This window comes from Notamacropus eugenii, chromosome 3, assembly GCF_028372415.1.
Source record: "Notamacropus eugenii isolate mMacEug1 chromosome 3, mMacEug1.pri_v2, whole genome shotgun sequence".
In the NCBI taxonomy this organism is placed as follows: domain Eukaryota; kingdom Metazoa; phylum Chordata; class Mammalia; order Diprotodontia; family Macropodidae; genus Notamacropus; species Notamacropus eugenii.
Window position 1 is genome coordinate 118,542,069 of NC_092874.1, and position 12,451 is coordinate 118,554,519.

A 12,451-nucleotide genomic window follows, 5' to 3' on the forward strand; every position below is an offset into this window, starting at 1 on the left:
CTAGTTTGAGATGAAATTAGCAATGTGTTCTCTCTAATTGTATTTTCAGTGGCAACAGAATGAGGAAGAAAAGAGATCCAAGAGAAGAAAATAAAACCTTCATCCAGATGATAATGGAATATAAAATGAGGCAGACATGAGGCAGCGGGTTTGTTCAAATGAATGCTCTTTGCACAAAAGCTTGCTGAGGGGAGATCTTGTGGGCTCATGGCTAAAGAGCTGAATGAGACATAAAAAGAAAACAATTATAATTCTATCCAGTAATTCAAGTACCACCCCATGCAAGTTTCTACCTAACTCTGCACCTCGGTTTCCCATTTGCACAAAGAGAAGTACAATCACAATAATCAAATTTACAGCGTCTTTTCTGGAATCCCTTTAACTAAACACTTTCCTTTCCTCCCCCTGTCCCCACATCCTATCTCCAATTAACTAAAGGGGAAAAAATCCTTGTAAAACCACAAAGACAGACATGTCTTCCTAACTTACAGTCCCATTCGCCATCCATGATACCACAATGACTCATGATAGAAAAGGCCTCAATAGTAACAGAAAATAGGAACGTTCCAGCCTACCTCACCAAATAGCTATGAGAACTTTTCTTGGATTCACTGCACTTCAGTGAAACCTGTTCGTGAACATTATAGAGCCATCTATCTACTTAGCTCTCTATCTGGACAGAGCTCTGAATTTATGGCTCAGAATACTTGGGTCTGATTCCTAGCTTGATATTGATTGGGTGTGTCATCCTAGACAAGTCACTTAAACTCTCTGTGCCTCAATTTTCTCACCTGTAAAATGGGAACAACAATAATTCACTACTTTACCTTACTCCTAAGAATAATGGAAGGGAAGTGCATTATAAACTCTAAAACACTCTATAAGCATGAACTGGAGCGACAAGATGGTGTAGTGGATAAAGAGCCTGGAGTCTTCCTGGAGTCAGGAAGACTTTCCAAATCTGGCCTCAGATAAGTACTAGCTGTGTGACTCTGGGCAAGTCCTTTAACCTCTGTTGGTCTCTGTTTCCTCCCCTGTAAAATGGGAATAAAAATAGCACCCACTTCCCAGGGTTGTTGTGCAGATCAAATGAGATCATATCTGTAAACTACTTAACACAGTGCCTGGCACATAGTAAGTGCTATGTAAATATTAGCTATCAATATTATTATTATTAATCCCTGCATGAGTTAGTTTCTACATTCGATTTTACTTGTTTGCCATATACATTCCTCACCTAATCAATACACTTCTAAAAATGTGGCACCTAGAACTACATATGATACTACAAACGAGGACCATCTGGAAACAGATATAGACAGACTACTGCCGCCTTCACTTTGGGCACTATACTTCTGTTAATGCAGACTAGTAGGGGAGCTGGAAATCCTGTTCCATGAGCATCATTTGAAAGATATGAAGGTGTTCATCCTGAAAAAGAGGAGGCTTAGAGAGAGATAGTAGACCAGGTCTAGCTTAGGCTAGGATGGTGCCTCAGGTTGGAGATTGGAATGAAATAAGACACTGTTATTCCAATAGTCAACAAAATGAGGTTGCTTGGGGCAGGATGGGGAGGAGGCTTTCTGAACCAGCAAAGGCCATTCATTTATTTTAAAGCATTAATTTAAGTCAAACATAGCTCCCCAGTATTGGTCATGCTATTGGTCTGTCAATCCAGAACTTTGGGGAAGAGCCCCTGGCTCATGGTAAGCTGGCTCTAGGTGACCCAGAAGCTGTATCAGTATCCCAGACAGTCCTCTCAGTCAATCAGATGGCAAGAACAACTTTAATGCCTTTCAAGGAAAAACTAACCTAAGCACAGTGGGCTAGGGTTTTTGGAAAAGCTACCCCAATCCACAGGGTGGAATACTGGAGGCAGATATTCCTCCTACCCCAAGAAGTCATGGTAGCTATCTTCAAGCATTTGAAGGGTTGCCATGTGGAAGAGGGGGTAGATTGGCTTTGCTTGGTCTTAGAGGAAAGAACTAGGAACAATGATTGGAAGTTGCAGGGAAGTCAATTTCATCTTGATGTCAAGGAATATATCCTAACAATTATAAATGTTCCAAAATGGGATAGTTTACCTGGTGAGGTAATGAGTTCCCCATCACTGGAGGTCATTAAACTCTTATAGTTCAGACATGAGTCAGACTAGATAACTTCTGAGGTCCCTTTCAACTCTTAATAGTCTATGATGCCGTTGTCCTCAAACAAAAGAGAGAGGACTCATCACTAGATCTACACTCTGAGCCTCTATGGCTGTGTAGCATCTGCTAGAACCTGTGTTCTGCTAGTACAGCTTTTGAGAAGATAGGGTCACCTCCATGATATTGAGTCAAAGTAGGGCATCAGTAGAAGGCTCCTAATATTAAATGCAGTAAAAGAACTGGCACTGTTTTTTACTTTCAAGAGAGCTAAGAAATCATGTAATCCAATCCCTTTATTTTTCCAAGGCCCAGAGGAGGAAAGGGACTTCATAAAACAGGAATTCTAACATAGCAGAACATTATGTTGGATCCCTTGGCCATACAGGATATCACAGAAACAAGTTTGGTCTGGAAAAATATCTTCTTTAACTCTTCTTTCAAATCTATGACATAATGAAGTGTCAAAAGCTCACAGTTTTCCCTAAAGACTTTTCCAGAGCACAGCTAGAACACCAGGGCTATGTCAGATAGCAATTGAGATTTGATCTCGAGCCCAAAACAAGGAGCTACAGTTCTGCTCATCAAACAAGGCTTCTGAACCTAAACTAAACAGGGACAGAAAAGGTAAATGGAATGGAATTTGGCAAAATCCCTGGAAGGTTCATCAAACTCCATACTCAAAGCTTTCAGATCAAACTGAAACAGATGCAATAGAAACTCATTATCACCCTGTTGCCAGGGAACAAGGCAAAAGGCCCTTGTGTGTTCCATGTTATAGTGAGAGAGGAGCATAATGTATGTAGGAATACATGGTTTGACTGGTGAGAAATTCAGTTAGGGAAGTTCTGCTGTATAATCTCCTCTTTCATCTTTCCTAGAGCTCTAGGAAAATGCAAAGCTTTCACCAAAGTGGTCAATATATGGATTTATGGGATGTCATATTTTGAGAGGACCTTGAACTCATCTAGTCTAACCTTGTCATTATATACATAAATATAGATACACATATACATACATACACATATATATGTGGATGCACACATATGTGCATTGTACATATACATGTATATATAAGGTGTCATAGAATTATGGAGTTGAAAAGAACTTTAGAGGTCATCTTCCCCAAAACCTTCTTTCTACAGATGAGAAAATGAGGCCCAGAGAGGTTTAAAAAAAAGACTTGTCCAAGGTCATACAGACAAGTAGGAGATAGCAGCAGTATTTGAACCCATGTCCTCTGACCCCAAATCCAGTTTCCTTTCCAGCATACCACAAGTCAAGGTCTGAGATGTGACCTCTGGGTGATGTTTCCTCAGTGACTGCCATTATTGGGACATCCCCAGGATAGTTGGAGTATGAATAAGACTTGGATTGTGTGATCAGATGGAAGATAAAGGAAATAACGACAAGAACCAAGAATGTGGTATCAAGGCTAAGTGGAGAAGGCCAATAAGAATGAAGAATGAGAGATAATGTAAGAGTTCCACCAAGCTGGCAGACATCTGTTTGTTCACCTACCTAAGAGCTCAGCATTGAGGGTCCTCTTCTTCCTCTCCCACATCCTGATTATGCCATGGAGCTTTGACCTTCTGTTCTGGGGAGATCCAAGCTAGAAGTCACAATATAGTAAAAGTTCATATTTATTTTAAGATTTACAAAGAGCTTTACATCTCATCTTATTTGATCCTCACAACAACCCCACAAGGCAAGTGGTGTTATTATCACGATTTTATAGATGAAGAAACTGAAACTAATAGATGCCAAATAACTTGCCCAGAATCAATACAATAAGTCTCTGAGGGAGGATTCAAACTCTTCCTGTTTCTAAGTCCCACACTCTATCCACTATGCCACCTAATTGCCCAGGCACGTCACAGACAGCTGGATTTCAAGGACCAAAGAGCAGAGCTGGAGATGGTCAGTTCTAATATCTCACCCAGAATTCCCAAAACTGCAATGTAGCCCATTTCCAATGCTGTTGACCAGCTGCAACTAAGATCCTTTTCTATCCCATTATGATGAAAAAAATAGAAGGATTATGAAAATAGCAAGCTGCCTGATTTCTAGAAGAAAAAAAAATCCACCCTGGAAGGAAACCAAGGTGTGGTAGGATTGCAATTGGTGGCGAACATAAAGGTCAGAATTAAGATATTTATTAGATGTTGAATTATCTGCTTCCCCTTCCCCTTCCATAGTAGCTTCAACCTTGGGGAAGGGAAAGTCTGCCAAAGTTTATGCTATGTGACCTGGCTGCTGCTTTATAATATTGGACTTTTCAAATTAAAATCTTGCTATACTAAAAAGTGAGATCCAAGTGATGCTTTAGTACCTTGGTCTGAAAAGAGAAAGATTTCAGAGTAGAGACTGAGCCAAAGGATAACTGGAAGCTGGAGTAACAGGAAGGCAGTGCTGGGGAAAGGGAAGTCTCCAAGACCTCTTAAATACACATGTAGAAACTGAGGCTAGAGGGGTGAATTACTTGCTAAAAGTCATACAGCTATCAAATAACAAAAGGACCTTGAACCCAGGACTCCTGACTTAAAGTCCAGTGCTATTTTCACTACATCCAATTGCCTCATGCCAAGAATTCTCAAATAGGAGCTCACTGATGAAAAGAGAAATTCAGAAAATAATTCCTATGCACCTCCCATGAAACCCTCAATGGCACTGAGATTGCTCCTAATTTCCCTGAGATTCCCTTAGTCCCTTAACTCAAGAAATGCCATTCAGTACTACAGAACTGTGTGACCTTAGGAAAGTTATCTTACTTCTCTGGGACTTCGCATTCTTGTCCATAAAGGAGAGGTGTGGGATAGATGATCTCTAGTGTCCTTTGTGGCTCCAAATCCTATGACCCTAGGTCCACCATGTTTAGAACCTCTCTTCCTGGGTCCTGACTTGAATTCTTTTAATTATCTTTGCCACCTTCTCTGGACTTTACTGAAGGGCATGGATATGTGTAAGTACACACAGCTGGGCATAAAAGAAAGACATCTGTGCTTCCCTCATCCTTCAGGCAGCAATCCAAGTGGCAAAATGATTGTCACTCATGATTTATATTGGCCCCTTTGATAGATTTGACTACCTCGCTGCTCTATCCTGCTTGGTGTCCTAAGGGGAAGAGATAACTAAGCTTTACACAATGATGATAAAGAACAATGAGCCCACGCAAAGGAACTACAATAAGTGAAGGAAAACTTCAAGAGAGATGAGCTTATATTTATATTCATAAAATTTTCTTAAGGTTACAATGCTTTACTTAGATTACCTCAATGATCCTCCTAACAAGGAATCAATGACTCAATAAAGAGCATACTATGTGCCAACCACTATGCTAAGCACTGGAAATACAAATATGAAATAAAAGACAGCCACTGCTTTTAAGAAGAGAAGTAGAAGGGGAAAGGGGAAGGGAACAAGGATTTATTAAGCACCTACCATGTGTCAAGCACTCTGCTAAGTACTTTACAAATATTATCTCATTGGATCCTTACAACAGCTCTGAGAAGGAGGCACTATTATTATTTCCACCTTACAGTTAAGGAAACTGAGGCAGACAGAAGTTGACTTTCCCACAATCAATCACATAAGTAGTATCAAAAGCTGTATTTGAACCCAGATTTTCCTGATTCTAGGCCCATCACTCTACCCATTGCATCACCTAACTGACTAGTTTACATTCTAATGGGGGAAACAAATACAAAGAGGAATGATGGCCAAGGAGAAGAACTTTGGCCCAAACAATTCAAGGGATAATTGGTAGAGCCAAAGAGGACTAGATTGGCATGCCCCATCAAGGCACAATGGGAGAATTGATTTGATCATGGATCACAAGTTGGAGAACTGGAAAGAAGGTTAGGAGGCAGAGAGACAGAAAAACACTACTTGACAGGGGCCAGGCAGAGAGGTAGATAGTGCAAGGGTTATTTCCTCATTACACAGGAGAGAAAAAGGATGCTCAGAGAGATAAAGTGACTTGCTCAAGGTTACACAGTCAATAAGTGGATATAACCCAATTCTTTTAACTCAGTATGTAGTGCTCTTTCTTTCTTCCCTACTTAATAGTATCTTTTTCTAATTACATGCAAAGAGTTTTCAACAGTCACTTTTACAAGATTTTGAGTTTCAAATTTTCCTCATTCCCCACCCAAGACAGCAAGTAATCTGATATAGGTTATATGTGTACAATTATATTAGTCATATTTCCATATTAGTCATGTTGTGAATGAAGAATCCGAAAAAAAGGGGAAAACCATTAGAGAGAAAATCAAAAACAAAAAAGTGAAAATAGTATGCTTCAATCTGAAATCCACAGTTCTTTCTCCAGTGTGGATAGCATTTTCTATCACAAGTCTTTTGGAATTATCTTAGATCATTTTATTGCTAAGAAGAGCTAAGTCTATCATGGTTGATCACTGCACAATGTTGTTGCTACCACGTACAATGTTCTCCTGGTTCTACTCACTTCCCTCGGTATCAGCTCATGTAAGTCTTTCCAGATTTTTCTGAAATCTGCCTGCTCATCATTTCTTATAGCACAATAGTATTCCATTTTTCCAGTGCTTTTTCAATGGCCATCAGGATGAGGTAACCAAAAGTACTATTTATCCATATCTATATCCATAACTAGATAGAGTTATCTATATCCCTACTATCCAGAAACCTGTATTTAAATCCTAGCTCTGCTACTTATTAGCTTTATCTTGGATAAATCACTTAACCTCTCAGCTTCAGTTTCCTCCCAGGCAAAATAAAGATAATACCTCTATTAGTGACCACAAAGTGTCATTGTGTGAGAAGTGTTTTATAACCTTTAAAATATCGCATAAAGGCAAGCTATGGTTAGCTCAGCCACATAATTAGATTTCTATACATGTGGTTCTCTGCCTCCTTTCCTCTCCAGGTTCCTCTCTCAGTCTAGGCAGGAAGCTCCATATAGTTTGTCCCTTTCCCCATCTTGCTATTTAAGCACCAACCTCTAAATAGAAGACAATCAACAGCAAGGATAGGTCAGTGTTGAGCACCACCTGGATGTGATGACCTGGACTGAGGGCCCCAAAGGGAGCTAGAGCCAAAGTGGTCCTTGAGGGCAGGGACTAACTCACTTTGGGTTTTCTATCCCTAGCATCTTGTACAGTGCCTAGCACTTAGTAACATACTTCATAAACGCTAGTTGATTGGTTGATAGTTTGATTGATTGCTTGGCTGAAGGTAGCAGGGACCACAGTAGAAATCATAGGATTAGAAATTCAGAGCTAAAAAAGACCTTAGAGCTTTAGTCCAACCCTCTTATTTTATGATTAAGAAAACTGAGGTCTAGAAAAGTAAGATACGCAAAGTTATACAATAGCAACTAACAAAGTCAGACGTGGAAATCAGATCTAATTGGAGGCTAGGGAGTATATAGTGTAGTTCAGTGGTGCCACACTCAAACAGCAATAGATCCTGCCAGCCCTATATTGACATAGAAAACTATGACTCATCGTTATCTATGTTGTATTGCATTTCTATTTATTTTGTTAAACATTTCCCAATTACAATTTAATCCAGTTCCGACTCCACTGAGTTTTGTGGGCAGCTGGGGTGAGGAGCTGGACATCTCTGGTGCAGCAGATCATGTGTTGAACTTGGAGTCAGGAAGACCTAAATTCAAATACTCCCTGAGACATTGACTATCTGTGTGACCCAGGGCAAGTCATTTAACTTTTCTCAGTCTCAGTTTCCTCATCTATAAATCTGTAATAGCAGCTACTTTCCAGGGCTGTTTTGAGAGTCAAATGAGATGGACAGACAGATAGACAGACAGACAGATATAGATATACGTGTATATTTGGGTGTGTATTTCCACATGCATACAAATAGTGTGTATATGTATGTACATGTCCTGATGAAGTTACAAGTTCTTGGGGCAGCTACGTGGCTCAGTGGATGGAGTTCTGAACATGAAATCAGGAAGACTCATCTTCTTGAGTTCAAATCTGACCCCAGACACTTACTAGCTTTGTCACCCTGGGCAAGTCACTTAACCCTCTTTGCCTCAGTTTCCTTAGCTGGAAAATGAGGTTGAGAAGAAAATGGCAAACCACGCCAGTATCTCTGCAAGAAAACCCCTAATGGTTGTGTATACTCTATATGTGTATGTATATACACATACATATGTATGTATGCATGTATGTAAACTACTCTGCACGTCTTAAAGTGCTATATAAATGTTAACCATCATCACAATCTCTGTCCAGCTTCATGCTTTTTCTACTATACCATGCTGTCTATCTTGGTTGAATTTGGGGATCTTTACTCCAAGAGTTTCTAGGATACAGCTTCTCCAGAGACTCAAAGCTCTGAGCCACATCACCGGAGGTGACTATAACAGCAGCCACTCTGTAGCACCAGACACTCTGTGTACACAAAGACCAGGCGAAGGTCTGACTCCAAAGACAATTTCCCCAAGGGCCCAGGCAAGGGAGGGAATCAAGGCTCCAGGTCAAACAGGCCCTGAACCGTGGCACTCCACGTCTCCTTCCTCCCACCTCAGCTGGAAGACATCACGTTTTCTGAAAGGTCAAAAGAAGGAAATCTCCTGTCCCTCCTCAGGCCCTCTCAGAACGTGTCCTGGTAGTCCCTTTCACAATATGCTCTAAATTACTGGTTTCAGAGAGATAACAGGAGTTTGCATGCAACCAGGGAGAAATGTTCTGCTCCTTATTACATTTTTTTGCAGCCAGATTATGAGCAAACAATGTCATACATATAAATACACTCACGTAATCTTCTATCCCATGCTCCACATCGCTCCAACCTTTCTTTGTGTTATTATTTTTGACTGGGCCCTTCCTTTTGGTTGCCTTCCCTCCTTTCTATTTCTCTTCCTTTACTGTTCATTGTGATCTGCTCCTGGTTTCCTTCTTGTTGGGGATGGAAGCTCAATTCCATGTGGACAGTCTCGGGCGGGTAAAGGTGGGAACTTCTAAATCTTAGAGTTCTCATGAGGCCCCCCAGAAAACAGCAGGGAATCGAGGAGTGAGACCGAGCTATCTTGTGTATTTCCGCCTCTTCCCGTGAGAAACGTGATGGGAGAGAGCTCTCCCCGCCCTCGAGATTGGCCCGGGTCTGGGCACACCTATTGTTATCTAACAGGCACGGTATTCAGGTGCAAACTACACGGCCGGAGAGCTTAAGTAGGGTCAGGAAAGCCCGAAGGTGCTCTTAGCTCGGAGGGGCCCTGACAGGACAGAAGGCTCCGTTTTTCCTCTCTTCGCTCTCCCCTCCCCCTCTCTCCCCACTTACACTTCTACTTCCAATCTCTTACCGTAAGATCTTTGCCTCCTTGGGAGATTTCTCTCTCCCTCCTAAGGAAGAGCTCCCCCTGCACATGTAACCAGGACCCTGAATAAAGCCTAACCCTTGTTCGACTCCAGAAAGTCTCTTCTCTCATACGTTTATCCGGTTTGGCCAACCGAAGACCTGGGACAGGTAAGGTAAGACTCGGGTAGCCCTCAGGCCTCTAGGCCTGGCACCTTCTCTTTCCTTTCTCACCTATTTCCATACCACCTCTATTCTATGAAATCCATTCTTCAACTTTCAATCTGCCCAGGAGCATGTCTGTACTGTGAGCAACATGGATTATCTATGCATCCTAACAAGTGTTAAATGAATGCCTACTATGTACCTGGGCACCATTGGAAAAACAACAACCATTCACATTTCTGTGTTATTCCAAGATAGACACAACATTTTCCTCACAACAATCCTATGAGGCAGGTAGCATATGTACTACCACCCCCATTCTATAGCTAGTAAAACTGACACTCAGAGAGTTTAGGAGATTTGGCCACTGTGACACAACTAATTGTGGCAACTAGGTGATATAGTGAATAAGAGTATAGCATATAGGGCCAGAGAGACTTGTCTTTGTCAATTCAAATCTGACCTTAGATGCTTACTGTCTGGGTGACCTCAGGTAAGTCAATCAATCCTGTTTGCCTTAGTTTCCTCATCTGTAAATTGGGCTGGAGAAGGAATTGGCAAACTGCTGTAGTATCTCCGCCAAGAAAACCCCAAACAGGGTCATGAAGAGTCAGACATGACTGAAAATGACTGAACAACAAAGACAACTAATGCCAGAGCTAGAATCAGAACCCCGGTCTCCTGAGTCCTAATTCAATGCTCTTGTCCACTGTACCATGCTGCTTCTTTCGAATCAACAAATATTTATCAAGCCTCTACTCTGTGCTAAGCACTGGAGGATTCAACCATGAATGATGACACTCCATTTCCTGCTTCTTCGCTGCTGCTCCCCCACACCCCACCCCACCCCATGCCTGGAACGCCCTTCCTCCTGACTCTGCCTCTCCAAGTCCTAGTTTCCTTCAAGGTTCAGTCCAATCAGTCCCTTCTACATTATGCCTTTCCTCTATTCTCCACCTACTAATGCCTCCCCCCTCCAATTTTTTGTTTATATTTTGTTGTTGTTGCTGTCAATTAGTATGTCCAACTCTTCATGACCTCATTTGGGATTTTCTTGGCAAAGATACAGTAGTAGTTTGCCAATTCCTTCTCCAGCTTATTTTACAGATGAGGAAACTGAGGCAAACAAGGTTAAGTGACTTGCCCAGGGTCACACAGCTAGTAAGTCTGAGGCCAGATTTGAACTTAGGTCCCCCTGCCTCCAGGCACAGTCCCCTATCCTATGGGCCACCTTTTTAGGAAGACTGGGGGATTTGGGGGCAATTGTGGGAAACACTACAGTGTGCTAGGTGCTAGAAATACTAAGATATTTTACACATAGCTCTTGCCCTCAAGGAGCTTATCATCTAGTAGGGAAACTAGGAGAAGAACATAAATAAACATTTACATGTTCTCTGTCATCTCCTCCAACTAGACAGCTCCTTGAGGGCCAGAATGATTTCACTTTCGTCTTTGTATCCCCAAGACTTGACCCAACACATTGCCTGTCACAAAGTAAATGCTTAATGCTTGCTTGACTGAATAAGAGACAAGGACAAGCCTAATGTATATTAAAGGTTAAAGAATACTGGGCAGTATATGCAAGGTGCCAAACGCAGCATATACACAGTACATTCTTGGTAGGAAAGAGAAAGACATGTCACTGAGGACCAGACTGTTCTGGACTGGGCTGGTCAGGGAAAGCTTCAATGAGGACTGAAGCTCAGTGTTGGCCTTAAAAAGGAGTTTGGTTTGGATAGATAGAGGAAAGGAGCACCCTAAGTTAGAGGAGGAGAGACATGACTGAAGATACAATGCTTACCAAGTTTGGGCCTGCTGGAGAGTAGGGAAACATGAGGATATCGATCTGGAACAGAGGGTTTTGAGAATAGTAGAAGGAGAGATGAAAAAACCAGGAGGATCAGGGCCAGATTGTCTATTAACAGGCTAAGAAATTTGAACTTTATCTCATAGGCAACGAGGAGCCATTGAAGGTTTTTGAGAAGAGGAGCGATATAACGAAAGCAATGTTTTCTGGACTAATCTGATGGCATTGGACAAGATAAATCTGTCAAGGAGACTAGTTGGAATCCCAAGACTGGCAGAGGTTTCCAGGGGTGTGTTAATCTATCTCCTAAGTGTGTGACCCTGGGCAAGTCACGTAACCTCTGTTTTCTTCAGTTTCCTCAACTATAAAATGAGAATAATAATAGCACCTACCTCCCAGAGTCAGGTGAGGATTAAATAGAATAATATTGTAAAGTACTTAGCACAGTGCCTGGCACATAGTAAACGTTCATTAAATGCTTGTTTATTTCCTTCCTTCCACCTTCTTACTTTCAGGTGGAATTATATCTAAACTATCCAAGAGAATAATCTCCTAAAAGGTGGTCCCACATCTTCACCCATCCCCCTAACTTTCCCTGAACACTGCCTACCTACAAACCACAGATACTTCCTCTGTTCACTACTCAGTGGAGAAGAGGAATAGTGAATACTTCAACAAACCCAGCTCACTCTCAAATGTAATGGAACTTGAATGAAAAAAATGCCCTCCTTTGTTAGGGCAGTAGAGAGATTTCTCTAGGGTTGCTTCTCACTCGAAGCAGCAGTGGGACTTGGTAGCCCCTGGGTGTCTGATCAGCCTTTTAAGAATAGCACTGCTCACCTCCTGGTTTGAGGAAGGGGGTTAGGAAAGGTGCCCTAAACATTGTCTGCTTACCCAACCCTGGCCTGATTACTATGGCAGGCAGGGAATCTCACTATGCAGTCGAAACACAAAAAAATGTACAAAATGTACAGAAACATCTGCAAAGATGATTCCACTCACCACTGGCACATGGAATGTGTGCACAGTT

At 41.7% G+C, this 12,451-nt stretch overlaps 1 long non-coding RNA gene across 1 annotated transcript in view; it reads right to left on the bottom strand.

Annotated features, from left to right (window-relative positions):
* The window catches only part of LOC140531252 (uncharacterized), a 60,660-nt gene that overhangs the window by 9,311 nt on the left and 38,898 nt on the right, over nt 1–12,451 (bottom strand). The window contains exon 3 of the long non-coding RNA XR_011976306.1: nt 3,666–3,756. This is a non-coding gene — a long non-coding RNA (uncharacterized lncRNA). The remainder of the gene's footprint in view (nt 1–3,665; nt 3,757–12,451) is intronic.